Source organism: Leuciscus leuciscus, assembly GCF_965113295.1.
Source record: "Leuciscus leuciscus genome assembly, chromosome: 4".
In the NCBI taxonomy this organism is placed as follows: Eukaryota; Metazoa; Chordata; class Actinopteri; order Cypriniformes; family Leuciscidae; genus Leuciscus; species Leuciscus leuciscus.
The window spans coordinates 52,435,415-52,462,536 of NC_138728.1; the positions used below are offsets into that span (position 1 = coordinate 52,435,415).

At 41.3% G+C, this 27,122-nt stretch overlaps 2 long non-coding RNA genes across 2 annotated transcripts in view; one reads left to right on the plus strand and one right to left on the minus strand.

Annotated features, from left to right (window-relative positions):
- The window catches only part of LOC309497079, a 284,477-nt gene that overhangs the window by 112,421 nt on the left and 144,934 nt on the right, over positions 1-27,122 (plus strand). The gene's annotated exons all lie outside the window — the stretch shown is intronic.
- Positions 18,272-21,113, minus strand: LOC309497306. Its single transcript, XR_014205480.1, has 3 exons — positions 20,211-21,113; positions 19,115-19,173; positions 18,272-18,822 (listed from the first exon to the last, which is right to left on the minus strand). It is a non-coding gene; the product is annotated as an uncharacterized lncRNA (long non-coding RNA).

Consider the following 27,122-nt stretch of genomic DNA (forward strand, 5'->3'; position numbering starts at 1 on the left):
AATTTACTACCTTTTACTACCTTTTTTACCACCTCCACAATAATTTTTTACTACCAACACGACATTTATTTATTTATTTTTATTTATTTATTTATTATTACAGGGACAGTGCATATTAATAAACATTTCTGCCAATATGCCAGAGTTAACCAGAAGGCTATTTTTCATCTGCAGTCCCCGGACAGATGTTAAAAGTCACCCTAAAAGAGAGTAAAATTACATATAAAAATAAAAACAATAATAAAAAAAAAAATTACAAAATATAGTCGAAATACAGCAAACCAACAATCAAACAAACATCTGACAAAAACATGACATATATACACACACACAAGGCAAGAAACCAGCAGTGGATAGAGCAGGTCTAGAAATGTGTTAATGTTGACAGATCTGAAATTCAAGAAGCCATTTCTTTAAATGGTTCTTAAATGTACAATATGTGTTTAGATTTCTGATAGTTAAAGGAATGCGGTTCCATTCAGTAGCAGCTCGAACAGAAAAAGAAGTATGACCAAATACACTTTTTCTAAAGGGAATGATACAATCTCCCCTCGCTGCACCTCTGGTTCTGCTATGCTCAGCTGTACGGATGTTAACAAACTGGTGGAGTGGAGGAGATGATAAACCATGAATAATTTTGTATAGAAGACATAGGTTTGAGTATTTGACCATGTTTTCTCAGCTGAGTAATCTATGTTTTTGTAATATTGGACAATGATGAGAAATAATTGGTTTCTTATCCAGAATTTTAACAGATCGTTTGTAAAGTGACTGCAGAGGTTTCAGAGATGTGACCAGATGGGTAGACAGTAAGTGATATGTGATAAGATCATAGAGTGCATGTACATGTTTGCTGCCTGTGTGGACATTTGATGGCGAATGTGTCTAAAATTCATGAGGTTAAATTTGATGCGATTACAGACCCTTTACATGCGAAGTAAACGACAATTTTGAATCAATCAAAACCCCCAGATATTTGTACTCTGACACGATCTGCAGCCTTTCCCCAGAAACGAAAATATCTGGCTCAACACTAAAGTTTTTATGGGACTTTGTGAAAAACATTGCTACTGTTTTTGATGTATTCAGCTGCAGGCAGGATTGTTTCAACCAAGCTGTAATGTTATCCATGGATTTAGTGAGCTTCTCAGCCACCTGAGAGATATTTTTACCATGAACATAGACTACAGTGTCATCAGCATACATCTGCATAGAGACATCAGTACAGACGGACGGAAGGTCATTTATATAAAGTGAGAACAATAGAGGCCCTAAAATAGATCCTTGAGGAAGACCGGTGGACAGACTAAGAGCGACTGATTTAAAAGACTGGACTCTGACATGTTGGAGACGGTCAGTGAGGTAAGACTCAATCCATTTAAGCGCATCCGAGGAAAAGTTATAACTGCATAGTTTTGCCAACAAAATTGTATAATTAACAGTGTCAAAAGCCTTCCGGAGATCCAGGAACACCGCACCAACAACCCCACCTCGGTCCAACATAGCTCTGATGTTTTCAGTAAAGAAGCAAGTCACAGTCTCGGTGGAGTAATTGGCTCTGAAGCCGAACTGCATAGGGTGGAGGGCAAAGGGTGTGGTATTTAGATGGTTAATAATTTGTTTTGCTATTAGTTTCTCTGCAATCTTAGACACTGCAGGCAATATACTGATGGGTCTGTAGTTTGACATGGAATGAGGATCTCCACTTTTGAAAATTGGAGCAACAACAGCTGATTTCCACATGCTTGGGAAAATATTTTGTGAAATAGACATGTTGATTATTTTGGTGATGGGGGATATGATTGATATACTTAGTGCCTTAAGCATTACCGTATCCATATCAAAAATATCTTTACATTTTGATGGTCTAAGTGATTTAATGGTCTGTGATACCTCTGATTCTGTGATGTTAATTAAACTAAAAACTAATTGACTTTTGTCTATTGACGGAATATATATGTTCTCTGGTGTAAAACAGTTCGCTATGTTAGCCACAGAATCAATAAAATAGTGATTAAATGCTTCTGCTATAACTGGAAGATTGTTTGTCGGTTTTTCATTCATTTTAATTTCTGGAGTGTTTTGTTCTTTGGGGCGATCACCCATCATTTTTCTTAGCTGATTCCATATTGTTTTAGTATTTCCATTGGATTTTTCAATTATAGTGAGAAAGAAATCTGCCTTTGCTTTTCTTAATGACCTTACAACTTTATTTCTCAACATGGCGAAACGTCCTCTGTCATGACTTGATTTAGTTTTATTTGCTAGGTTTAGGGCTTGGTCTCGTTCTTTCATGATTTTTATGATGTCTGGATTTATCCAGGGTACAGTGTTTTTGTGTTGTTTGTACTTGATTTTTTGTGAGAATTCTTTAATAGTTCTCTCAAGTGTTTTTAGAAATATTTGGCTGTCTTTTTCGCAATCCACTAAAGATAAAATGTCATCCCATTGAATTTGGTTAGCTGCAGCTACAAAGTTTTGATAATTATTTTGAGGAATTGTAATAGTTTCATTTTTTTCTCTAGTGCAAAGGTGAAAGCGTTTTTTGGCAAGCTTTCTTGTGACAAGAATTAGATTGTGGTCTGATAAACCGGTCAACATATTAAATGATTTTATAATTCTTTCAGGTCTATTGGTAAATATGAGATCGATTTGTGTCTTGGTAGAGTTAGTTATTCTTGTTGGCCCACGTACAACTTGTGTTAGATCATACCTGTCAGTGATTTGTTTAAGCTTTTTTCTACAGATTTTGTCCTCCCAGTTGATGTTAAAATCCCCCATAATTATGAGTTCTTTATCAAGGTTGCTTTCTTTTAGCAGCTGCTCAAAGTTTTCATAAAAACTGTTATCTGCAGAGGGAGGCCTGTACATTACAACAAGGGCAAATGACATTTGTGGTGAAAGGGTGATATTGAGACCTAAACATTCTAATAAATTGTTTGACCATTTGATTTTGTGACACTGTAATGTGCTTTTTATATAAACCATCACTCCTCCCCCCCTTTTTGATCCCTCCCTGTCTTTCCTGTAGATGCTATAACCAGGAATATTCAGAGCTGCCGACGGAGCATTTTGATTAAGCCAGGTTTCAGATAAGCATAAAAAGTCCAAGTTTGAATCCGATAAAAGATGCTGTATTTGCTCACTTTTAGACAGTATGCTTCTAACGTTTAGATGTCCACCCTAGAAGACCCTTTGGTTTAGCCCTAGGGTCCCACATTGTTCGCGAATGATTGACAGTCTGAAACACCTCCCACTTCCTGTTCTTCGCAATCCCAGGATTTAGACGTTTCCTGTTTACATTCTGCGTTACTATGGGGACGCGCAAAGCGCCCTTTTTTGAAGTGGTCGCAGAACTTTGGGGTCTAGACAGCCCAGCATGTACCTCAAGCCCCGAGGAAAAACAGGATCCACCCGATGTCCCCACGAAGCCATCACTTTGCAGGCTCGACCTCCGTGATCCCCCGAGGACACGCTGCACTCCACCCACGCCGACACCGGCATGAGAAACCCGCGCGCGCCGATCCATTATCTCCGTCTCAGCACCAGCACGTTAGCTCGACATCAAGCCGGAGCCCTTTTTTTGGGGGGGTGGGAGGGGTATGCAAAGCACCACTTACTACTTACTATAAGGTATAAGTGTGACACTGTCACACCCATCATACATATTAGGTACACTAATGTTTAATTGTGATCAGTAAGTATTGTCATTGTCAATTATGTTTGTTTTTTGTAGTGTCGAGTTGAGTTTCAGTTGTCCTTATTAGTCCATGAGCCAGGGGGGTTGATCGGTATCAACAGGGGGGCAAATGCTATCATTGTTTTTTGGCAAGGTAAATCTGGTGTATATCTGGTTTAGTCTCATGCTAGGGATATTGTCAATATTCTATAATATGGTGCTTGGTATCGCTGGAAAGGGGACCTTTTAGGCTTTCATTTAAGCCCAGTACTGAATCTGTCTGACAAACAGAGGTCACATGACTTCTTTAACCCTCTGAGGTCGGCAATCACGCCGGCGTGATCTGCTCGCTTTTTTCCAAATCAGTTGAATTGAGACCCGAAATACTCTTTTGACTTTGATTTTACAAACAGGTTTCATACATCAATCGATTCTGTTAAATGTGTATTATTTTTGTGTATACTCACAATAAAAACAAAGTGTTGTGCTTTTTGCCAAATAAAGAAAAATAAACACGAAGTGAGTTCTGCCTCCTCTCTGTCAGTGTAGTCCATTCTGAAACGCGTCCGAAAATGAACCATAACTCAGCGAATACTCAGTCAAACAGGCATACAGACACACAGGCATGAAGCTTGAATTCTCTTCTTTTAAATGAAGTAATTTTTATAAAAAACAAATATTCACAGTTTATGTAATATGTATGCAAAGAGAGAGATGTCAGTCGTTCTCATCTCAGCTAATTAAGTTTTAATGTGCTCCGCCCACGGAGAGTGCACGCTATTCAAACGCAAATCTGAGGCGATCCAAACAAACCTGTGAAACGCCCACATCAGCTGGATAACACACACCGCGAGTTCACTTTCAGACTTATGTACTCTACGATGCTGTGAGGAATAATACTATCTTGATAATAATCCTGCAAAAATGTACCTCAGAAGTTCTGGAAGTATCATTTCGAGGAGCAAACGGATCCCGCTGAGGAATAGGTCAGTTCTGTTTGCTTTGTTCTAATCGGAATGAATGAACGCACAGATATTTAATTTAATTTTATCAATCAATAAATTCCTCTTGAAACAAACTTTGTTGTATTATTTTAATTTAATACTGTGAAGCTGCTTTGATGCAATCTGTATTGTGAAAAGCGCTATACAAATAAACTTGACTTGACTTGACTTGACAGATGCGCGCTGTTGTGGAGCTACTACAGCTGGCAAAAATACTGTTTAAATATGAATCGCGAATACAAAGAAAGATTACACTGGAAATATTGTTACAATTTTAAATGTTGTTGTAGTTGTATAACCTTAAAAAAAAATATATATATATATATATATATATATATAATATATATATAAGGATAGATGTAAACAAAATCTTAAAAGGTCATTATAAGCCTTCTCTTTAAATAATTTTATTATGCTTTATTAGTGACACATTCGGGAAGAGAATATATTCCAAATCTGAAAATACAGTATGAGAACAATTAACTGCACAATTACTAGAAATGTTTACCTTGGATATTGTACAATTTGCAAGCAAAATTTGTGGAAAAAACAACAAACCAGTTATATATTGTCCTTGCATTCTTGTGGCTCAGTCACACACCTGAATGAAAGGCTCATTACGTATGCAGCCTCATTATGCGGGCCCCATTGACTCCGCAGGTGTGAATCACGCCCACCCGCATATGGCCTTTCCAAACAAAAAGTGTTTTACAAGATTTAAATCAATGTATTGTGTTATGTGAATGATTAGGCAGGATGATTTTCACATAATTTTGAAGAAAAAAATCTAGGCAACGACATCCATTCGTCAAAAGTCTTATTTACATATATTTAGAATGTGTTTTATGGCCTTATTTCAGAAACTTTAGTTTTTTGTTTTTTAAAAAAACATGCATAAACATTATTATCTCAAAAATACAAACATGTACATGCAAGTTGTTCACATATTATGGTAGCCCTGTTTGTGCTAAATAGAGTGAATTTACACCTTTGCCATTAATATGTTTATAAGCAACTGAAAAAAGCACAAATGTCAGGGCATGTCAGAACATCTCAAGGACCCCAAAACCCCCTCAGACCCCAGAGGGTTAAACCAGAAATAACACACATTTTTCCACAACTTCCGCCTAAACTGTATGCTTTCTTTTATCCCTGTGGCATGAAAGAACACCACGGACACAAAACTCAACAACTTCAATACTCAAGGCACTCTGATGACTCAGAAAATGTATAATATACCCATACTATTTATTTGTGAGAGCCTTAAATTAGACTTGTGCAGCCAGCACAAGTCTTCAAAATAGAATGGACAAATAGAATACCCTATTAGTCCAGGGCCAAATGGCCTATTTATTCATGTACAGTTGTAATAAAAAGTAATTGTTTCAATAGTGTAGTCAATGGTGTTGTCAACATAACACTTGTAAGTGGTTTAACAAAATGTTTCTATCATGTATTTTGATATTCACCCACTTTCAGTTAGAATGTCAGAAAGAAGCTAATGCTCTGAATGTTGATGGATTTTGACAGTTTGAATCAACTTCCATTGAGTTCCAGGGATATTAAATGTAAGTACAAAATACTTGTTCTCTTGTGCTTGTGAATTGGTGGGAAATAGTAGCAGTAGCTAATGTAAGCTTGGTGTTTTTAGCAGGCTAGCTATCTAGCAGGTTAAACCGTGTAACATTAACTGCTACAGTGCAGTCAGGGCTCTCAAGTGTCACATGACAGTCACTCATTTCGGTCTTTTGTCACGCCCTCTCGCCACACATTGTGTTTCTCACTCGGAAAAACTATTTATAATATATTTAATGTAAAATCGCTGTAAAAATCTATTATTGTCTGTCCATTATAAAAGTGCATCTATCCAAATCCAGATCTATCCATCTAGTTGGGCGCATGCGCACGCGGCGACCGGCAGTGAGAGTTTGGCATCCTCGTGTTACTTGTTTTTTAAGTGTTTTTTCGTTTTATTTATTTATTTGTATGTGTTTCGAGAGAGCTGTTTTTATGGACTGCTTCCTGTGCTCCTAATACAAAAATGGATTTTATTTACCTAACCGCCCTGTGGATCTTGTTTTATCTACTGTTTGTATGCAACGTCAATGGTGCAAGGATACAGTACACAAGAGATGCACTGCTGCAACTGAATTGTCCGAGTCTTGCTCGCGCGACAGACAGCATGCTACAGTCACCAGACTTTCGTGGTATAACGAGAGATAAGAAGAGGAGGAAGAGGGGTAAACGAAGTGGTGTTAAACTACGCATGAGGAAACAGCGGCTCACTCGGATACCCCTGCCCTCAATTATTATGGGGAATGTTCAGTCCCTGAGAAACAAAACGGACGAGCTTCAGGGAAACGTTCGTTTCCAGAAGGATTTCAGAGACTGCTGCATCATGGCTTTTACTGAAACATGGTTCACTGAACACGACCAGGATAACGACTTGATCATCGAGGGATTTGGAGCACCACTGCGTCTGGATCGGAAGGGACGAAGAAAACTCAAGGAGGTGGGGTATGTCTATACCTAAACAAACGCTATTGTAGCTCTGTGACTGTCAGAGAACGTATTTGTACGTCAAATGTCGAACTCATGTCGGTATCACTGCGGCCTTTCTACCTGCCCCGTGAGTTTCCACAACTTTTCATAACAATAGTGTACATTCACCCGAAGGCAAATGCTGTTTCTGCCTCTAGCACCATTTTCGATGTAGTACAAAAACTACAATCGATTTCACCGGATGCACCAAACTTCATATTGGGGGATTTTAATCATGTCTCCCTTAAACAGTCACTCATAAACTTCCAACAATATGTCTCCTGTCCAACAAGGCGGGATGAGATTTTAGATCTATGTTATGGGTCGGTCAAAGACGCCTATAAATCACTCCCACTGCCACCTTTAGGCTCTGCTGACCATAACTGTGTCCATTTACTTCCTATTTATAAAACTGTTTTAAAAAGAGAGAAAGCACAAACAAAGGCCATTATGGACTGGAATGATAAATCTGTGCTATGCTTGCAGGAATGCTATGACTGTACAAATTGGGACATGTTTAAACAGACTTGTGGAGATGATTTGGACAGACTTGCTGATGTAACATGCTCACATGTAGCCTTCTGTAGGGATATGATCATTCCCTGTAAACTAGTTAAAATTTATCCTAATAATGAGCCATGGGTAACCACATCTGTTAAATCCAGCACACAGAAAAAGAAACTTGCGTTTAAACAGGGAGTAGTCTCAGACATGCATACAGCTAGTAAGGAGCTGAAAATAGAAATATTAAAAGCAAAACATATCTATAAATCTGAATTAGAAAACAAGATAGCTGCAAATAATCTTGGCTCAGCCTGGTCTAGCATGAAAACGATAACAGGCCTCCGGAATCCAAAGAACAGCAGCCAGGTAACCCTTGATGGTTTTAACTCTGATACTGAGCTTGCAAATTCGCTTAACCAATTTTTTAACCGTTTTGATACGCTTGATTTTAGAAATGAAATTCAGGATCTGAGAAATAAATTTGAAGATAACCAGTACTCAGAAATAGACCAAAAAAGTGTGGAAAAAGCATTTCGCTCAGTAAAAGTAACTAAGAGTCACGGACCTGACAAAATATGTGGTCGTTTACTTAAATTTTGTGCAAAAGAACTGAGTCCTATTTTCTATTTTATTTTTAATAAAATCTTTACAGACACAGCATGTACCCAAGGTTTGGAAGGATGCGGTGGTAGTTCCTGTTCCTAAATCAAGTTGCCCTAAAACCCATAATGATTTTAGACCGATTGCTCTCACGTCAATTTTAATGAAAATCTTAGAAAAATTGGTTAGGTCAGATATACTATGGAAAACGGAGCATGCACTGGATCCAATGCAGTTTGCTTATAGGCAACACAGAGGAGTAGAAGATGCCACAGTTACCTTGCTGAATCTAATTGTTAAACACTTGGAAGGAACTGGGTCCCACGCTAAACTCTTGTTTGTTGATTTTTCGTCTGCTTTTAATACAATTCAACCACATATTTTAATCAGTCGGCTAGCAGAACAGTTCGATTTGAGTAATAATCTTGTGGGTTGGATTTTAAATTTTTTAACTGATAGGACACAACGAGTTAAGGTAAATGGAACGCTCTCAGATCCAGTTTTCTCCTCAACTGGCTCCCCTCAAGGATGTGTACTTTCGCCCCTCTTGTTTATCCTCTACACAAACATGTGTCAGAGTAGTTATGAAAATAGGACCATCATAAAATATGCAGATGATTCTGTAATTGTCAGTAGGCTTCAGGACAATGAGACCTGTCACGGCCCGATAATTGATGACTTTGTCACGTGGTGTGAGGAGTCCTACCTTCAGTTAAACATAATAAAGACAAAAGAAATGATCATTGATTTTAGAAAACATACTCATACACATGAAGTCACATTCATCAAAGGTCAAACAGTTGAATGTACTCAATCCTACAAATATCTTGGGACAATTATCGACTCAAAATTAAATTTTGAGGCAAATTGCGAAGCTGTGTGCAAAAAGGGGCACCAGCGTCTGTTTTGTCTGAGGAAACTATCTTACTTTAACGTTGACAAAACCATCATGGTCCCATTTTATCGAGCTTTCATTGAATCAGTTTTATCTTTTTGTATGGTGTCATGGTTTGGGAATCTATCCTTAAAAAACAGAAATTCCCTAAACCAAATTGTTAAATGGTCTAGTAAGTTGATTGGAGTGTCTCAGTTAAGCCCAGTGTCCCTGTATACCAGACAGTTACAGCAGATAACTGGCTCAATTTTAAACGATGATGCCCATCCTTTGCATAGTGAATTTCAACTTCTTCCATCCAGACGAAGGTATAGAGTTCCAAAGAGCAGAACTAAGCGGTATAATAATAGCTTTGTTCCAGCAGCCATTAATCAGAGGAACAAAATACATAGATAACACAGAAGCTATGCTAGTTATTCTTTATAATTATTTATATATTTCTCTTTTTTTATTTATTTTTTTATCTTTTGTATCGTCAAATGTTTTTATTGTTTGTGTTTTTGTCTAAATGTATGGATGCCACTCTGACACTGCAAACCAAATATACCTACGGGTACAAATAAAGAAACCTGAACCTGAACCTATCCATTATCCATTATAAAAGAGCATCTGTCCATCATAAAAGTGCATCTATCCATTATCCACTATAAAAGAGCATCTGTCCATCATAAAAGTGCATCTATCCATCCATAGAATATTGACAATATCCCTAGCATGAGCCTAAACCAGATATACACCAGATTTCAAAAACGGAATTTATTTTAGGGGGTTAGTAACTTCATGAGCTCAAAAAAGTGATTTCGCTACCACCCCTGCACTGCTATCGTGATTTTTCTAATACTAGGGGTGTATACCTTGCCAAAAAACAATGATAGCATTTGCCCCCCCGTTGATATCGATGGACCCCCCCTGGCTCATAGACTAGTACCCTCAAGGCCTGGGTGACCTTTCAGGGAGAGGAGGTCTGTCACAGTATGGAAGAATTAAAAAGAAGATATGTACGGGCTGATAACAAAGACATTTTTGGAAAACAACTTACATTTGCAGTGTCTGGACAAAATCCAACCTGAAGTCTTTGAATCAGGATGCAGAGACCAGGCACCTACAGCTGCAGTCCTCAAAAACATAGCCGACATGACACGAAAGAAATGCAGAAGGCATGAAAACGAAATACTAAGTCTTGTCAAAATGGTGGAGGACAAAATGGATGAAGACAATGAAGTTCTCCAAAAGGTGATCTTACATCCCAAAGGAGTCATGTTGTGGTCCAAAAACACAATCAGACTGTACCATCAACGATGCAAGGATGATATTGTGTATATTGACGCCACAGGAAGCATTGTACAAAAAGCACGAGGGAAAGCAGCACCTTTTTATGTGTATGAGTTGGTGGTGAGGCATCCTATTAAAGGATCCTCCCCTATCCCTGTTGCAACGTATGTCACCTGCCAACACACCACTGCATCAGTGTTATTTTTTATGGAGTCATTTCAAACGGATTACTACAAGTTGTTTGGAAGGAAATCTGTGAGGAGACCTGTGATGATTATGTGTGATGGGTCCCTTGTTCTGATGCAAGCTGTTGCCTACACTTTTTGTAAACTTTCTTTGGAGAGCTTCCTCAGTGTGTACTATGACCAGTGGCGGACTGGCACCAAAAAGAGGCCCTGGCAATTTTAGCAGAGAGGCCACGCTTTTCCCACTTTCAGCCAATAAAGCCTTACGCTTCTTCTCTCTTTTTTTCTGCTCCACCCTTTTCTACTCGCCGTTTTCTCATTCCTCGATCCATTTTCTTTCACTCCGTGTTGTTGATATGCTCTCATTACCCATCATTCACTTATCATTATCTATCATCTCATCAGGTCAATGATCGCGAGAAATTCCACTGACTAAAAACATTCAAAATACCTTATAAATAGAGAGATTACATACATTTAGGCTATTTGTCCTTCACAGGAAAAATATAAATAAAAAGTCATTATTATTATTTAGTTCATAGGGCTATTATTTTTCAGAGATAGGCCGTGGTGTTTGTTTGTTTGCTTTTTTCCTTGTTTTTTTGTGGCCGCCTGCAGCTCCGCTTAATTTATTATTATTATTTTATTCATATTTACATTTACATTTAGCCTATGCATTTGGCAGACGCTTTGCAGACACTCCGCTTTATTTATTTATTTAGCCTTTTTATATGGTTGTGATGAGCGCCGAGCGAGCCGCTGGCTGTGCTGCCGGTTGCGGGCGGCCAATCCGCCAAAAGGCGGCCGCATCTCCGCTTTATTTATTTATTTAGCCTTTTTATATGGTTGTGCGCCACAAGTTGTGATGAGCGGCGAGCGAGCCGCTGGTGGTGCTGCCGCTTGCAGCCATTGCGCCCCGCTTCCTCGCTTTATTTAGCCTATTTATTTGTTTGTGATGCGGCCACAACAAGTGATGAGACCAGGCGGCCGCAGTGGCATTTGCCCACATTGCCCAATGGCCAGTCCGTCACTGACTATGACATTGTCACTGGACAGTTGAAAGACGTCATGAATATGCCAATTCTTCATCGCTGCCTAAGCCACATCATGAAGAATGCAAAAGTGTTCTGAATGAAACAGTAAGTTGATTATACATATATTGTGTTGTCATACATGGTTAGTCACATAAAATAATTAATTAACTTTGGAATAAACAATTGAACGGACATGGTCATGGTTTACAGTGGAACTATTCTTTAACCCATTCAGACCCTGCGTCCATTACAATGGACATCACATGTCAACCCCCCTTTTTTTTTACTTCTGAAGCATTTCACCTAGTTTAAAGCCTGCAGTCCATTAGATCGGACGCTTGTCATCTGAAATAAAAAACTGTACAACTGACAGACCAACAACTGTTCTCTTTCATAGGTTCACTCAACGCTGCGGATAGCGCAGTGGGATATTCTCCGAATGTGCCGATTGTCTGAAGCCCTATAGAATCACGCCAATTCATTGGCTGATGGCGCCCGCGCAGTCTGGCTCCGCCCCGACGCTCTTACGTCGCATCATTACATATTCGCGTGCGCCATCTGCTCCTCAGATTTCTCTGCCTTCAGAACGAAGCGGTCACGTTTGCCCTTCGCTCGTGATTTTTCTGAGCTCAAAAAAAAAAAAAAAAATACGACTTCTGGATTATTCTCGGCGCTTCTGCGACTGTTCAAGCGGAACTCTGTTTCTCCTTACGGTGAAGTTGCCATGGAATACCGACGCTGTACTCCGCCATGTGCTCGTTACATCGCTGACGACGACCCACACAGTAAGTGTGTTAAATGTTTGGGTTTTTCACATGCGCGCGAGGCAGTCATAGGATCGTCTAAATGCAAATTCTGTGAAAATTTGTTGCTCAGAACCCTCAAATCGCGGCTCGCGGTTTTTGAGAGGGAATCATTCGTCTCCCCCTGTCGCGCTCCCGAGGCCGCTCGAGGATCCGCGACTTGGGGTTCGGATGTAGAGCTTGAGGATGTGGAGTTCGAGCAGACGAGCCCCGCTCTTTCTCTCCCTCCCTCCCCTCGGCATGCGCGAGGCATGCCAGTCGAATTTTCGCACGATTATTTGCGCCCCAGCCCGGGAGCACGCGACGCGGTTTCTTTCGGGCTGGAGGATGTACTTTTTACCGAGGCTTCCGACTCCGAGGATTTCGGGCCTCCTCTCACCGACGAGGTTATCCCGCCGAGCGGCCAGGAAGCGCGGCCTACTGCGGCCTACGCGGAGCTCGTTGACGTACTTTCGCGCGCTACGGAGAAGCTCGCTATTGATTGGCCCGACGAGCCCCGCGAATCTCAGTCGTCGAAACTCGACGAGAGACTTCTCAGTGGCCCTAATTCTAGGCCTCAACGGAGAAAGCTGCCATTTTTCAGTGATCTGCATCACGAGATTTCCAGATCCTGGAAGCAGCCTTTCTCTGCGCGCCTCACTAATGCGGCAGCTGCTGATTTCACCAACCTAGTAGGTTCTGTGGAACAGGGCTATTCCGCCATTCCGGCGATTGAGGAGACTTTAGCCGACCATCTTGCTCCGTCCTCTGCGCCGTCCTGGAAGTCGCGCCCCCTCCTCCCCTCTAAAGCATGTAGGACTACTTCCTCTCTCATTGGGAAATCCTACATGGCGGCTGGGCAGGCAGGCATGACCCTGCACACTATGGCCATTCTTCAGGCCTACCAAGCGTCCTGAAGGAAATGGACGAGGGCGACGGCGTGACCCCCGAAGCGGTCAAGGAGCTTCGTAAGGCTACGGATTTAGCCTTAAGAGCCACCAAACATACTGCACGCGCCATAGGTCGCTCTATGGCTGGTTCCGTTGCGGTGGAACGCCACTTGTGGCTTAATCTCACGGAGATCCGTGACAAGGAGAAGGTTTTCCTCTTGGACGCCCCCATTTCTCAAACGGGGTTGTTTGGTGAGGCGGTCAACACAGTGGTTGAGAAATTCCGCTCCTCCAAATCCCAATCGGCCGCGTTCAGACAGTTCATGCCCAGGAGGGTTAGGGAACCTTCTGCTCCCTCCCCTGTTCGACCCAGAGAACGTCCCTCTTATAGACCGGAGTTCTCTTCCAGGAGGAGCGAACCGGTGCATCCCCCACCTACACAGGTTTGGGGAGCCCGCGGTCGCCCATTTCCCCGTCAACGGCCTCACAAGCGCCTCCAGTTGAAGCGGTCCGACAAACCGACCGCTCCGGCGGCCCAGAGCCGTTCCTGACCCTCCGGTCGGAAAAAGGAGAGCTCCTCTGCTTCCTCAAGGTTGGGACAGACCGCGCAAGCGTTTCTGCCCACCTCCCAGCTCTCCTTTCCTTGCCCTGTCACCTTCGCCACTCAGAGTGTCTCGAAGTGCAGGCCATTTTTCACCATCTCTACTCAGCCCGGCGCGGGAGGAAGGAGACGCTTTTTGCTTTCTCCCCTCACCCCCGACACTCTCTATAACTGCCGGTCGCATCCTCGGAGGCACTTTTTGTTCTCCTCCGGAGCAGGCAGACCTGGTCACCTTGACCCTAGCATCGATGCCTCCCATCACGTGCCAGGACGCCAAGGGCTCTCCTGCACAGTCAACTTCTCTACCCCACGAACGTCAACACGGCACCCTCACTCAGGTATGTCGTCTGCATTACAACATCCCTCTTCCTCTTTCACATTTCTTTCAAGAATGGGAGCGCTTACCAGGGGTATCGTCTTGGGTTCTCCGCACAGTTCGGTTCGGCTACACTCTTCAGTTTTGCCGCAATCCCCCCTGTTTCAACGGGGTCTTTCCTACTGTAGTGGACAGCGCCACTCAGGCTTCTGTACTTCAGCAGGAAATTTCATCCCTCCTTCTCAAAGGAGCAATAGAGGAGGTTCCTTCAGGAGAAACCGAACGGGGCTTTTACAGCCGTTATTTCCTGGTCCCGAAGAAGGGCGGCGGTTTGCGTCCCATCCTGGACCTCCGCCGACTGAACTTCGCCCTTTACAAAGGGAAATTCAAGATGTTGACGCTGAAAGCTATCATATCTCAGATTCGGCCAGGGGATTGGTTCGTGACAGTAGACCTAAAGGATGCTTACTTTCACATCCAGGTTGTACGGCGACACAGGCAGTTCCTCAGGTTCGCCTTTGGAGAAAGAGCGTTCCAGTACAGGGTCCTTCCCTTCGGCCTCGCTCTGGCCCCGAGGACATTCACGAAGTGTATGGATGCAGCCCTGGCCCCATTGCGGCTCCAGGGCATCCGTATTCTAAATTACCTGGACGATTGGCTCATTTTAGCCCAGTCCAGGGAACTAGTGACCCACCACAGCGACATCGTCCTGAGTCATATCCAGTCTCTCGGTTTGAGGTTGAACTCGGAGAAGAGTGTTCTTGCTCCGGCTCAAAGCACCATTTTCTTGGGGGTGAACATGGATTCCGTTCTCATGCAGGCCCGCTTGGCTCCTGCACGGATTTCCAGTCTGACGACATGCTTGGCCCGTTTTTCGCTAGGCCATCATGTGTCTGTGGGCACTTGCCGCAGGATGCTGGGCCTAATGGCTGCGGCCTCCTCTGTGCTACCGCTGGGCCTGCTCCACATGAGACCCTTCATGTGGTGGATGAAGCTCTCAGGGGTTCGGCCCTCCGGGCCAACCCTTCGTCTACTGAAGGTATCGCGCAGTTGCTTTCGAGCCCTGTCAGTTTGGCGGGACCCTCTTTTTCTTCGGAAAGGGGTCAGCATGGGTACGGTATTTCGTCGTCAAATGATTACGACGGATGCCTCTCTCACCGGCTGGGGAGCGGTTTTCGAGGGCAGACCAGCGTGTGGGGTCTGGACTGGCGAGACTCTCTCTTGGCACATAAACTGCCTGGAGTTAAGAGCCGTTTTTCTGGCTCTGCATCATTTTCTCCCTCTTCTGGAAGGACACCATGTAATTGTCAGAACAGACAACATGGCAGTGGTGTCTCATGTGAACCGGCAGGGGGGTTCTCGGTCGCGCACCCTAGACAGGCATGCGCGTCACCTTCTCCTGTGGTCTCAGAGCAGATTCCTGTCTCTGAGAGCAGTTCATGTCCCAGGGGTTCTGAACCTCGCAGCAGATTTTCTATCGAGGCAGAAACTCAGATCGGGAGAATGGATGTTGAACCGCCAGACGGTGGCCCTGATAAGGTTTTCGGAGAAGCGGAAGTGGACCTCTTTGCATGTCAAGAGTCGTCCCAATGCCCGCTTTGGTTCTCCCTGAGTCCCCCGGCTCCATTAGGGATAGATGCGTTTGCTCACCCTTGGCCAACGCAGAAACTCTATGCCTTCCCGCCCATCAAACTGATCCAGGCGGTCTTGGCCAGAGTGAGAGAGAGCGGAGTCCGCCTCCTCCTGGTAGCTCCGTTCTGGCCGTCTCAGCCATGGTTTTCAGAGCTAATTCCTCTGCTGGAATCTTCCCCCTGGAAGATCCCGGTCAGGGAAGACCTGCTGTCCCAACTGCAGGGCAGGATATGGCATCCTCGCCCAGACATATGGAAGCTGTATGTTTGGCCGATCAGAGGCCGTTAGCATTAAGTTCTGATCTCCCAACTGACGTTCAGGAGACCATTGCGAGTGCTAGAGCCCCTTCTACAAGGAGGCTATATTCTTCCAAATGGAAGGTTTTTGAGACATGGTGCTTAGCACATGATAGGAGCCCGGTTAACTGCCCTGTTGGTTCAGTACTGGAATTCCTGCAGGAGAAGTTTGCTTCTGGAGCAGCTGCTACCACTCTCAGAGTTTATGTCGCAGCTATTGCAGCACATAGGGAATCGGACGAGATTCCCCTGGGGAAACTAAGGTTAGTTTCGGCCTTCATGCGTGGGGTTAAGCGCCTGAAACCGGCTCGCTCTCCTAGAGTTCCCTCATGGGACCTTTCTATTGTCCTAGAGGGTTTGACGAAGGCCCCCTTTGAGCCCTTGGAGTCAGCTCCGGAGCGGATTCTGACTCTCAAGGTTTCTCTTTTGTTGGCCTTGTCCTCATTAAAGCGGGTAGGAGACTTACAAGCTCTTTCTGTTAGCGAGTCTTTCTTGGACTTTGCTCCTGGCTTGGTCAAGGTTTCCTTGAGGCCGAGACCAGGGTATGTCCCCAAAGTTCTTTCCACAACTTTCCGCTCGCAGGTGGTTAACCTTAACGCTTTCCACCCTCCTCCATTTTCTTCTGAGGAAGATAGGAAGCTTAACTTGCTCTGCCCAGTTCGTTCTCTTAAGATATATGTAGACCGCTCAGGCGGTTGGAGGAAATCTAACCAGCTTCTGGTTTGCTTCGGTGCTGGCCGCCGTGGGCTTGCTGCATCAAAGCAGAGGATTTCTCACTGGGTCACAGAAGCTATCTCGTTGGCTTACGAGGTGCGTGGCTTGCCTTCACCTCTTAGCATTAGAGCACATTCCACCAGAAGTGTGGCATCTTCTCAAGCTCTTTTTAGAGGAGCACTTTTGGAGGACATTTGTGTTGCGGCAGGCTGGTCCTCTCCGCACACTTTTGTAAGGTTCTATAATTTGGATCTTGACATGACCCCGGGTTCCCAGGTTCTTTCTGTTTGAACTCATCTTGGTCGTTGTCTCATTTATGTACCAGTCATGGAAAGCGCTCTAGCTTGGCGAGTTTGGTAGTCCGTTCCCACTGCGCTATCCGCAGCGTTGAGTGAACCTATGAAAGAGAACGTCTCTGGTTACTTACGTAACCTATGTTCTCTGAATAGGGAACGAGACGCTGCGTTAGCTGCCAAGCTCCTCGCGCTGCTGACAGTTTTCTTTTCGGCAGAGAAATCTGAGGAGCAGATGGCGCACGCGAATATGTAATGATGCGACGTAAGAGCGTCGGGGCGGAGCCAGACTGCGCGGGCGCCATCAGCCAATGAATTGGCGTGATTCTATAGGGCTTCAGACAATCGGCACATTCGGAGAATATCCCACTGCGCTATCCGCAGCGTCTCGTTCCCTATTCAGAGAACATAGGTTACGTAAGTAACCAGAGACGTTTTCAACATTGATAATAATAATAAATGTTTCCTGAGCATCAAATCCTCAAATTATACTGATTTCTGAAGGATCATGTGACACTGAGGACTGGTGATGCTGAAAATTCAGCTTTGATCACAGGAATAAATTACACTTTACTATATATTCACATAGAAAACAGCTGATTTACACTGGAATAATATGTAATACTATAACAATTTTTTGTTGAATTTTTAATCAAATAAGCGCAGCCATGGTTAGCAGAAGAGAATTCTTTTAAAAGCATTTAAAATCGTACTGATCCCAAACTTTTAAACGGTAGTGCACATCACAACTTTCTGATCTTCACTGTTTAGGAATGTAAGTGTCCTGCCACAGGTCAAGGGACAGAGGATGGCAAGGCGACGGCAGCAAATTGGCCCTGGTTTGCCCTCGTGGACCATTTGCCTTATTGCCTCGATCCAAGAGGAAAAACCAGGGCCAAGCACTGCACAAGAGGTAGATGAAGGGAGAGACGAGGAGAGAGTGAGAGACAGCAGCAAAGAGAGAGAGAAGGGCACAGAGGAGAAGGGAGCGAGAGGATCCAATCCTACAGATACTAAAGGAGGATATTAAATACCAGAGGGAAGCAGATGCCAGAGAGGTCACAAATAACGTTTTGTGAACGTTTGGTATTCCAAGCTCTACAAAAAGCATTAATTTCATCTTTGTTACATAAAATGTTTTATTTAAATATTTCTATATTTGACAACTATAAAGCAGCAAATTCATTTTAACAACAACTATATACAACAACAACAATATATACACACAACAACAACTATATATACACACAACAACAACTATATACAACAACTATATACAACAAGACCAAGAAGAACATTAACATTAACAATGGGGAATGGGGAATGGGGAGCGGGGAATGGGGAGCGGGGGGGAGTGGAGGTGTCCTAGGTCGTTTCCTCCACAGTCAATCACTAGCACATTCGGAGCAGTTCTTCCTTTAAGGCACTGTTGGAAGAAGAGAAGGAGGTCTCCCCAACACATGCCTCTCCTGCCAAACCACTGGACCTGCGAAGCCAATCCAAGATTGGTGCCTATGGTCTCTCTCGCTCGCTGTTGGCCACGTCTAATGTAACTGTCACCAATAATCCTGACTCTGTGCACACCTGATAAAAAGATTACAATACAAATGATGAACTCATTCAGTAGCTGTATCACAATAAACTTTATACATTTCAAGGCCTTTCTTTAACATGGACAGCCAAAGCTCACAATCTTAAAATCTAGGGCTGGTCGATGATTTAAACATCTACAATTTTCCAACAAACATACAATAACATTTAAACATTTGTGTATTTTGAAATGAGATTGCCACTACATTAATTATTTGTGTGTTAAACACAAGTGTTCAAATATCTTTAAATCAAATATTTCAGAATAGGTTGAGGAGAAACATACCTTTCTTTTGAGTAGTGGATTTTCTGCTAGGTTGAATGTGACCTGTTGACTTGACTTTGCTAAAAAAAATTAAAATAATAATGTTTAACAGTTGATCTGTAGAATAACAGGTAAAACATTGTTTTTCATATTTGTTAAATTGATCATTATGAGTTTAAATATACACAATATAATTGTTGGTACTACAAGTCTTAACCCTTTAGGCGCCAAGGTTTTTTTGAAAAAATGCTGGATTTTGACATCAAAATTTCAAAAGCTTGTGGCTTGAAAGGGCTTAAATATAGAGATCTACTGTTTGTAAATTAGAAAAATGTTGGGGATGACTGAAAGATTATGTGGGGTGTAAATATACAAATCTAATTTGCATATTATGACGTCATCAGGGGGCGGCCCTCTTGAATTTAATAATATTCAGGAAATAGTAGATATTAAACTGATGTTTGAACTTATTTGTACCATTGGGCAGCAAAGATGTACCAGGAGAAACGCGCGCGGCAAAGATGTACCAGGAGAAGTGCGATCATTAGACGGCCGATCGTCATTTCCAAAAGGCAAATATTCCTCTTCAGAGTCAGAATCGGCGAATAACATTTGAACACATCCTCACAGTACAAGTTTTTATTAGCGATTTGACGTTTTTCTTTCACAAATCTCACAATTTACTCAGACGCTCTGAACTGAACTGCTTCCGCATCAATGACACGATCGCTCACTTGCTCTTCTGTTTCCTCCAACACTTTGAATAGGAACATGATGTAATTTTGGTCTTGAATCGAAGTATTACATGTCTGCCATCTAGTGGTAGGGAATACAAATGTACCATATTAGTATGGTAGTATGATAGTATTATTAGTATTATTATGACGTCTTGTCGCAATTTTGCGACTTTGGCGCTTAGAGGGTTAAATAAGAATTATGAATTTCACTCTTCTGTCTCTGGATAGGAGATATTTTAACTGTCAGTTAAATGGAGTATCAAAAAGAAAAAAATATTAAGATACTTAAATTACTAGAGTAACCAATTTGAAATTCTGAATTGTAACAGTGTAATTATTTAATTTCTTTATAAATAGACAAATCAAAATGCTGAACTTACCTCATGTTAAATCCAAATGTGGTTTTATATAGAAGGGAAATCCAAACACGTAATCCAATTCACAGGCAAAATTCAAACACAGGAAGGCAGTCCAAACTATCAGGCAAACAAAACAGGCGAGGGTCAGAGGCAAAAAGGGTAATCCAGTGAACAGAGCATAAAATCCAAACACAGAGAGACGAGAAAACAGAACGCTGTGGTGGATTTTAATTAATCAACTTTAAAATTAACTAACATTTGTTTTTCTTGCAGGAACAACATTCATATGCTTTTAATGTGTCAAAACTCTTTGGGGAAAAACTTGTGACTATGAGTGTATGTGTCTATGGGTATTAATACAGAAAGGGGAACTGAAACTAGACATGACTAGTTCGCAAAAACCTTGTGATAAGTAATCAGAGTTTGCTTATGCCAGTGACAGAGGGAAAAGGTTGGGGCTTTTGAACCAATTGAACCAATCATATTGAAGGTGACATGTTAGTCTTATTTGTTTTCCTGATTCTATAAAAACTGTTGTATATGTATTTTTCGGTGGGATTCTCAATGAAATTTGTCTGAGATCCTCCGGCCTTGCTTCTTGGGAGAGATTCCCTGAGAACTGCTCGGGAAGATCTCCTGGCCGTGATTAAAGCATTTAAAGGACATTTGCTGGTCTGTTTGTCAATTTATTCCTGCGCAGGAAGCTAGTTTAGGGAAGCAAGTTAGTTAGAAACTCGGCCAGTTGTCGACTGAAGACGCAAGAGCCAGAGTATTAAGATATTGGTGTCGAGAGCAGACGCCAGAGAGTTTAAGGTATTGGTGTCGAGAGCAGACGCCAGGGATATTAAGGTATTGGTGTCGAGTGTAGACGCCAGAGATATTAAGATCAGGTGGGTGTCGAGTGCAGACGCCCCAGAGAGTTAGGTTTAGGGAAAATATCCACTACAACGCTCAGAAATGCAGTACGAATAAAGCAAGACTTCACAGTGAGTGAGTGGCTGCGTTCGAAACCGCATACTTCCCTACTATTTAGTATGGGAAAAAGAGTAGGCGAGCGAAAAAGTATGTACGAATCCAAAAGAGTAGGCGAGAATTACCTGAGTGACGTACTAATTATTGCGAGATTCGGACTTAAGTGCGTTCGAATATTCCTACTTTCCTACTATATAGTAGGCGAAAACAGTACGTGAAGGAAGCAGTACGTTCGAAACATCAGTATTCATAAAAGAGTAGGCGAGAAGTTCCCGGATGGCTTACTGCTTCCGCCCAGATTTTTGAGTGCTCAACGATGGATACTCTTCTATCCCAGGAGGCCACGCGAGAGGATACGTCATAAAAAAGAAGAAGAAGGATAGGTCATACTCGAACGTGACGGAAAGGATGACGGACGAGACTGTTTTCAAATGTGAGTATTACAAATCAAATGATCGCATGTGTTGAACTACTGTACAGTAAAATGTTGAATTGTTGAAGGTGTAAAGACGCAATATTTGTGATTTTGCTGTAAATCACATTTTATTATGTATAGCTAACAGAGAAGCTCCAGTAAGGACACATACGTCTCCAAAGTGGATTTGCATACATTTTAATTACTAAATGTCTATTTAATATCTGGCAAGAAACTCTTCTATAAGAATTGCAGATTACTACGTCTAATAGATATGAAATAGACATCTGAGTGATGTATGTGTGCTATTAGTGTTGTCAAAAGACCCGGTACTTCGGTACCAAGTCGGTACTAAAAAAATGTAAACGTCACGGTACCAAGTTTTCTTAAGTACCGGTGGTACCGAGGACCCGTTCAAACCCGGTTCCTTGATGCGCATGCATGCATGCACTGAGCGCGTGCAGTGAGCGCGTGCAGTTGCGCGTCCTCTTTAATAAAGCGCTGAGACATGGCGACCGGCGGTGCAGCTGATGTGGTAGCAAAACCACTTGTCGATAAAAAAGGAGGAAAGAGCCATGTGTGGAACTATTTCGGATTTGCGGCTGATGACGAGGGGAACATAATTGATCATCAAAAACCCATTTGCAAACGATGTCATCGAAGTTTTCTCTCAAAAGGAGGAAACACATCTAACTTAATAAAACACCTCAAAGACAGACACCCGGATCTGATGAAAGAGTTCAAACAGGTAAGTTTCAAACTAATTTTAAATTTAGAGCTTCTGTTATGAATTATATATCATATTTTAATTTGAATGTCGGAATCAGTCGGATAGAAATAAACAGCCGTTTGTGTAGTAAATCATTAGCATCCGTGATGCGGCTAACGCTAATATAATAAGTGTTAGAATTAAGATTCTTTATTAACTATTTAAAGCTCCTATACATTTAATTAGGGTAAAAAAAAACAAACAGGATGACATAAAGGCGTTTACTGCTTTTACACACTAGAGGTTTTTTTTTTTAATGATTGTATATCCAAAAGGTGTACAAAAATGTATGGTTCAGTGTTTAAGTTATTTTAAACTTATCTAGATTTATTATAAAAGCTGAGGTTTGCTATTTAGAGAAAAACCTAATGTTTCATTTGTTCAGACTCAGCCCATTGTTTGACTTATACTTATAAAGTATATTTATTATATTTTCCTTTTACAGCTGCAGGCTGAGGAAGACCATGGAACACCCCAGCAAACTCATAAACAGCCAACAGTTACAGAAGCTTTTCAGTGGCAGCAAAAATATGACAAAAACTCACCTGAGGCAAGAAAGCTGAACCGAGCTGTTGCTGAATTCATATGTATGGATAAAGTGCCCATTTATACAGTTCAAAAATGTGGATTCCAACAAATGCTCCATCATTTCAACCCAAAATACCAGCTTCCAAGTCGAAACTTTTTTATGTACACTGAGATTCCCCGCATCTACAATGACACTAGAGACCTCATAATCCAGCATCTCAGAGAGAAACCGTTTTACAGCTGCACAACAGATCTCTGGACAAGTAGAACTGCAGACACTTTCATGTCTGTAACTCTGCAGTACATTACTAAATCGTGGGAATTGCAATCCTGGTGTCTTGGCTGTTGTGGTCTCAACACAGATCACACTGCTGAAAGTTTGAAGGAGGCCTTTGAAGAAAAACTTGAAGACTGGAAGTTGGACATAGCAAGAATGTCAGGCATCACAACAGACAATGCCACAAATAACAAAAAAGCCTTTGAGGACTACACCTGGATTCCTTGTTTCGGACACAATCTCCACCTTGCTGTAAATAAGGCATTAGACATAAACAGGGTGTCTGCAGCGCTGTCAAGGCTTCGAAAAACTATTTCTGCCTTTACAAGATCACCAAAACTTTCACGCCAGCTGACCAAGAAACAGAAAGATCTGTCCTCTCCAGACCACAAACTCATTCATGATGAACCCACTCGCTGGAATTCTTCATACGATATGGTGGAACGTTTCTTGGAGCAGCAGCAGGTTGTCTGTGCTGTCCTGGCTGAAGATAGGAAAAAATGGTATCTGATGCCAAAAGACTCAGATATAACAGTTTTAGAAACTGTTAAAGCAGTTCTTGAGCCACTCAGTCCTTTTACTGATGCACTTAGCGGCGAAAAACATACCACCCTGTCCTCAGTCTTGCCATTACTCTGGAAGATATTTGAGTGTCTCAGTCATGAACAAAGTGACTCTGCATTAGCCAAAGAGATGAAGGAAAAGATACACGAGTATCTTCAGCATCGCTATGATGACCTGCAGCTGCGGTTTCTTTTGAACACTGCAACCTACCTTGATCCACGATTTAAGAACAGCTTTGTTTCTCTAAAGGATGATGTGAAGCAAAGTCTCCTGGATGAGGTGAGGAAAATGGGCAATGAAAATGAAGGAAATGCATCTCGGGTGTCTGGAGGAGAGTCAAGTCAAGAAGTCAGGCCATCAAAAAAATCCAAAAATGACCTGAAGTTTCTGCTTTCCACCATACAAGGGGAAAAGAAAGAAAAAGGAGAGCCAACATCCTCAAGTCAAGCACCTCTTTCTGCAAGTGATGAGATAAATGGTGAATTCTTGGTGTACGGTCAGATGCCTGAGGTCAGTGCTGAGGATGATCCACTTTCCTGGTGGAAAACAAATATGGGTACACTACCTCAACTATCAGAGTTTGCCAGGAAGTATCTTTGCATTGCTGCATCAAGCTGTTCGTCTGAAAGAGTGTTCAGTACTGCAGGGTACATTGTTAGCCCAAGACGCTCAAGACTGAGTCAGGAACATGTTGATATGTTAGTGTTTCTTTCGGAAAATCTGGAAATGGCAAAGAAAATAACTTAAGGAATAACTGTGTAGGCCAGTATTGTTTTGGTTGAAACTTTAAGCATAGAGTAAGTGAAACTTGTTTGAAAAAATGCTTGTTATTTATCTAGTTATTTAATTACTCAAATGTTTACAATCCTTGGCTTGAAATACTTAAATTATGCCATTGTTGTTGTTTTTTTTGTTTGTTTTTTTACATTTATAATAATATTTTAATTTATAACTTGTTGTTCAGTCATGGCATATTTTGTTTAATTTATAAAAATGTTAAAGTTTATAAATAAGAAGAGTGTTTATTCAGTCATGTCTTATTGTTTTGTTATTTATCTAGTTATTTAATCACTCAAATGTTTACAATCCTTGGGTTGAAATACTTAAATTATGCCATTGTTTTTTTGTTTTTTACATTTAAAATATTATTTTAGTTTATAACTTGTTGTTCAGTCATGGCATATTTTGTTTAATTCATAAAGATTGTGTTTTTTAGGTTTGTAATTTATTTTCATTTATTACTTGTGGAAAAACTTGAAACACAATTTTAAACAAGTATAAAGAATGGCATTGTTTAACTTTATTAATAAAAATAGTGTGTTGTTCAGCTAGCATGCTTTTGTGTTTTGCTTTGGTACTGAGAACCATGAATTTTTACTGATAAATTTAATCTAAATTAAACTTTGGTTTGGTACCGAAATTGGTACCGAGAACCGTGGATTTTCACTGGTATCGGTACCGAATACTGAAATTTTGGTACCGTGACAACACTATGTGCTATTATGTAGAACAAATCTATAAAGTAACTAAACATAAGTTATCTATTTTATTTGTCCATTAGTAGGCTACTGTTGATAAATTAAGGAACATTTATGTAGGATAAAAAGTTAAAACAACCTCAACATGTAAATGTAGTGTTGAGTTCATAAATCACAGAGGTAACGTGAGTCTGGTCTGGATGTTACAGGGACAGATGATGAACAGATGTGTGTTTATCTGGTGGAGAGTGGCTCATGAAGCTGAATGCTGCCATCAAAGGCTTTGTGACATTACAGAAGTGAATAACAACAACTATTTAAATATTAAGTTGTAGTTTATTTTAATTATTGTAATTTCAAACAGAGCTATTACAGCACTTTTCTGATTCTTGATTTCTATGCATTTGCTGCACAGCTTTTGTGGTGGAGCAGGACCTGCAAGGAAAGATGATGGCGGCATTTGTGGAAAAAAGCATTTTTGTCTTCTAAATAATACTGAAATCAAATGACATTGTGCTGTTAAAATTACTGCTTTTGTGTTATGTTTGTGTATTTTGTAGGATCTGAAATGTCAGCAGACTGGTGTGAGCACTGAGGATGAAGAGCCCAGAGCTGAATCCTGGAGATGGTGCCATGGATGAGACCCTCCATCACTCCACCTGCCCTCATGAGACCCACCATCACTCCACCTGCCCTTACAAGACCCTCCATCACTCCACCTGTCCTTACGAGTCCCTCCATCACTCCACCTGCCCTCATGAGACCCACCATCACTCCACCTGCCCTTACAAGACCCTCCATCACTCCACCTGCCCTTATGAGAACCTCCACCTGCCCTCATGATACCCTCCATCACTCCACCTGCCCTTATTGCCTCAGATTGTGAAGCACAACACATCACACAACAACCTCAGGCATGAAGGAACGGCTATCTCTGGCGGTCAGCTGATTCATCAGAATAAAGCCTCAGAATGGGAACCGCTGTGTTGAGATGGCAGAAGGATGTGGGGTTCAGCGCCTGTAGTCTACATACATGATTGTAGTTTGAATAAAGCTTTGTTTCATGTGTTGACTTGTATATGCATTTGTTTATTGTGTGATGGTGACTTTCATTCATTCTTTTACTAATTTATTAATATTTCTCATTGTTGTCAGTAAATAAAATACAATTAATTAATGCTTTATTTATTGTTTGAATGAAAATGTAGATATGTTCACATACACATCTAGAGTGTATTCATGCATAGCTATTTCAAATGACATACATTACATTTTGTTTGTTTTATTGAATTATATAATTTACAGTAAAAAGTAATATAATTAATCGATCAGCATTTATCGTTGTTATTATTGTATGTTTTGGACTGGGATAGCAATGCAATTCATTCTGGGGTAATATTAATTTTTAATAATGATACTTACATTTTTCGAGTATAAAATCAACAGTTTTCTCCAAAGGTGAATCTCCCTTTGTGCAGACATTACAAACGCTGAGGAAAACCGTTCTAGGTAGGGCTGTCGAGTTACTGATGTTATGAGGTATATGTATGTATTTATATATATATATATATATATATATACATATATATATATATATCATGGGTTTGCAAACATATTATGAGATTTTATACACAGGAAAAAACCTATAAGGTTGAATATCAATATATATTTTCTTAATTAATTAATTATATAATACATTTAAAAAAAATTGCATTTTCTGTTATTTATAGGCCTGAGGGATAAAACGAGAGTTACATTTAACAAGAAAAAGAGGAAAACAAAGCAGTAAGCCACTTTTGCTTATGGATGAAAATGTTTGGATATAAAATAAAGAAATTAACAACATATTCAAGAGATGACAATTTTGGGATTTCGTAATAAAAATAAATATCGTTAAGGATAAAACGGTGGGTCACATTAGTAGGGTTAA